This window comes from Triticum urartu, chromosome 1A, assembly GCF_056163025.1.
Source record: "Triticum urartu cultivar PI428250 chromosome 1A, HENAU_Tu73, whole genome shotgun sequence".
NCBI classification, from domain to species: Eukaryota; Viridiplantae; Streptophyta; class Magnoliopsida; order Poales; family Poaceae; genus Triticum; species Triticum urartu.
In genome coordinates, this window is record NC_141873.1 from 394,666,272 (window position 1) to 394,670,712 (window position 4,441).

The following is a 4,441-nucleotide window of genomic DNA, read 5'->3' on the forward strand; positions in this document are numbered from 1 at the left end:
TCCTTGAGATCATTGCGGTAGAGTTCTCCAATGCGTCCCATGGCGATGTGAGATGCCATGCTCTTTCCTAGACTCCAAGTTGGTGCATCAAAGGAAAAATCTATGGGCTCAGTGACTGGCATGAACGTCCCTCCTAGAACTTGAACTTGAATCATCCAACGCTCTTCTTCTGGTAGAGTGGCGTTGTAGGTTCCGGTGAAGCTTGGTACTCCTATGTTCAGGTATCTAGTGACTTCCTTCAAGTGACGTCCAAAGGGTGTATCTTCATCCGGTTGAGTGAACTTGTTCCTTGCATCCACCATCCTAAAAGAGTAGAAAAGATGAGAAGTCAGAAAAGAGAGGAGAGTGAGTAGTGATCTAGGTCTTTAGCTTAGTGGTCGTGTCCTACAGTCAGCGTGTGCTCCGATACCATCTTGTAGCGACCAGACCTCAAATGGTCCAATCTCTGTGCTCAGGTGTCATCCCTGGATCAGTAATGCTGACACCACACAGTACTTGAAGGATTTATAACAGAGTAGCAATCACACACTTATTACATCGAGAGTCTCAAAAGAGAACTTATTACAATAAATATGGCTTAAGGCCATCTAATAACGATAACAACGGAAGGCTTGAAAGATAAGTGAGTCCATCAACTCCAACGGCATCACTGAGTATAGAACCACGACCTAAAACTCCTTAATCGTCGTCTGAAAAGTCTGCAACATTAACGTTGCAGCCCGAAACGGGTCAGCACATGGAATATGCTGGCAAAATAACACATAGAGAGTAATGGAATGAAATAGGCTATTCTATATGCATATTTGAATGGTGGAAAGCTCTATGGTTACAGTTTTGCGTAAAGCCAATTTTTCCCTACTGCAAAGGAATATATTTTATTTAACTATCATGGTAGTTTTTAAACATTGAGAATGGTTGATAGCATTCTCAATCCCAATTAAGCATCATCATTAAACAAAACCCAACAAAATTAATTTTTGAGTAACATGTTGAGATTCACATGACAATCCAGGTACTAGATACTAAAGATGTCCATAACTGGGGACACGGCTAACCATGATTAGTCTATACACTCTGCAGAGGTTTGCGCACTTTTCCCCACAAGACTCGATCTCCTCCATTGGGATTCTCGCACTACATGGTGTTTGAGAAACGGATGACCGAGACATAGTCTTTCAGAAGTGCTAGCACCTTACGAACGGGTAGACCGTACCAACCTACATCCCCTACATCTGCTAGTCTACCACTGTAAGAGTTCGCACGACTTAATAAACTATGCTAGAGCCCATGGTAGCTTGTGGCTGCACACGGAAGTTTCTAGCATGAATAATCTCATGATCCCTTTGAGCCTGGGTGGCGGTCCATAAAGAAAAACAGTCAATCACTGGAATACCCAGGTGCCTCAATCCACCCAGATGTGTATTTAAGTTGCCACCTTAAGTATACCATTAATTAACATCTCACATCTGTCATGGATACACTCTCCCAATCCACGTCTACTAGCATAGCATGGCATAAAGCAAACGTAGAAGTAACTCCCAAAGGTTTGATAATAACAGGTAATAGGTACTACCACAACTACTTCCCAAACCCACAATTTAATTAGATCCTAATCATGCAATGTGTGAGGATTGATCTAATGCAATAAAACTGGGTAGAGGGAAAAACATGATCAAAGTGTTACTTGCCTTGCTGATGATCCGGGAAACCTAGCGATTTGAAGTAGCAAGCGGCGCATTCCAGGTACTCTATCGCAAACAAACAAGCATACAATAAGTACTCAACTAATGCACAGGTAAAACTCAAATAAGAGATCTAACCAGAAAGTTCAACTTAAGAACTCCGGTTGGCAAAAATAATCAAAACGAACGAAGCAACGAAAGACAAACGGGAAAAGAAAAAGGCTTCGTTTAATATTCTAGATCTAGGGCAATTTTTACAGTGGCGAAAACTTGTTTGGGTTGGTTAAACGGAAAGGGGGTTTCGAGAAGAAACTCCAGGCACTTCAATCGCCTGATTCCGATAAACGAGCGAAAAGTTAGACTAAAACGAAAATCGAATCAGAAATCGCGATCAGAAAAATCGCAGATTTAATCCGAGAAAAAGAAAAACGACGAACGTTCGTTAAAACGAACGAATGGACGAACGCTCGCTAATTAAATAAACCGGAAAAACGATCTATTTAAAAACCGAAACTAAAAAACGAACAAAACCGTCGGAAAACCGAACGGTTTTTCGAGAAAAACCGGAGGCGAAAAAAAAACTACCTCCGGCGAACGGCGGCGCGGGCGGGCGACGGCGGGCGGCTAGGGTTAGGGTTTTCGGGCGGGGCGCGGCTGGGCTTGGCCGGGGGCCTCGGGGCGCTTATAAGAGGCCCGGCCAGGAGGAGTCCTGGCCGGTTACGGCCCAAGGTCGGTTCGGACTTTTTTTATAGTTACGCTCGGAAAAAAAACAAAAGAAATACTAAACGGACTCCAAAAATCCCGAAATAAATTTTCCCCGGCTTCTAAAATCAAGCCGCACAGAATGAACATTTATTTGGGGCCTAAATGCAATTTTGAAAAAACACGCATTTTTCCTAAATTCAAATAAAATAGCAAATAAAACCAAAATAAAATCTTATTTGATTTTTTTATTAAATCCTCAATATTTCTTTATTTTGGGAAAGTCATTTTATTCCCTCTCTCATATTTTTGTAATAGAAATAATTGAAGATAAAATAAATAAAATCAAACAATCTTATTTTCAAAATTTGAGACAACTCAAATATGAAAATAACGAAATCCCCAATTCTTTCCGAGGGTCCTTGAGTTGCGTGAAATTTGTAGGATCAACCAAAATGCAATAAATATGATATGCAATGATGATCTAGTGTATAACATTCCAAATTGAAAATTTGGGATGTTACACAAAACGTGTGAAACAAGGTTGAGTACCACGCGGGGAAGGAGTAGGAGGTGGACGAGGAGGGGAGTAGGTGAGGCAGGAGGAGGAGGCGGACAAGGAGGCGGACAATGAGGGGGAGTAGGTGAGGTCGGAGGAGGAGGCGGACGAGGAGGGGGCGAGGGGGACGCGGAGGGGCAATAGGAGGGGGAGTAGGGGGACGAGGAGGGGGAGTAGGTGAGGCAATAGGAGGAGGCGGACGAGGAGTACGTAAAGCAGCCCGGAGTAGAGCACCTCTTTCTTCTCCTCGACCCTCTGATGCAGTGCTTCACCGTGCTCAGGAGGAGGAAACAGAGGATGGGGATGAGGCGTGTGAGGAGGAGGACGAGGAGGATTTTGCAGAGGAGGTGGTGGAGGACGCCGCCGCCGAAAGGAGGCTGGTTGTTCGTCAGGTTTCTGAGGGTGGGGATGGACCCTCAGGGGTGACAGAGCACCACGAGGTGAGCGGTTCGCAACTGAGCGGTTCGACTATCAGCACTACTTCCAGAGGGAAAGTGTGGCTGTGTGGTCCTTCAAAGCTTCCAAGACGTCCATATGTGCATAGAGACGTGTTGATTAAACCAATGGGAGAGAAGTAAGTGGTTATCTCGACTCATCCCATATAAATTGTACCTTTTGTCATTTCCTCACATACAATATGATTTCACTCTTCGTAATGCAGAAGCTTAGTAAAAGGTGGTGAGAGGCGTCTGCCACGATCGCCGAGTGGCATCATTGGGGGTCTTTGTAGGTTAAATTATCCTGGACCGGTCACTTTGTCGAACGGTATCATTGAGCCAGCTTGGTCATGGGATCACTACAAACTAGCACTGGATTTCCTGGATATGCGTCAGAGGGTTTATGATAATAGAGCCATGCTTGTGGTCAACGATTTCTGGGTAAGTCCTTTCAAACACCTAAATGTCAATACCAAAAGGTTTAAATTTTCCATAGTCATGATTTATCCCTTCTCACATGTATGCATGTTTGTAGGATTTCTATACATGCGTTGAGGGTCAGAAGGATCGTGCAAATGTGGTGGTTGAGAATATTGCCAAGAAACTAGTCCACGACATGCACTATGAGGAGCGCGTCCGGTTAGTGGTCAAGTTTCACGCGGACTATCTCAACCATAGGATTTCCAAACAGGAGGCCTGAGGGACGCATCTTTCACGGGACAATTACTTCAAGGCAAGTGACGATGGATGCTTGCTATTACCTACATTACCGCAAAATTAGAATCCTTGCTAAGATGCATTTGTTTAATTTATAGGTGATTCCTCGGTGGTGCGCTGACAAACGTCCGTGCTGGGAGAAGATCGTCGAACGGTGGACAGATCCAGGGTGGCACGATGAACACAAAGCAATATCTGAATGGCGTAAGTTGATGGGGGTCGAGGACACCGTCAAGGCAACCTCACCATCCCAGGTGTCGTCTCAAAACATGTAGGCAACCACATCCTTTTCTTTCCATCATGTTCTCTTTCATTTATGAGAATTCCCTTGATTGTTTGGATCA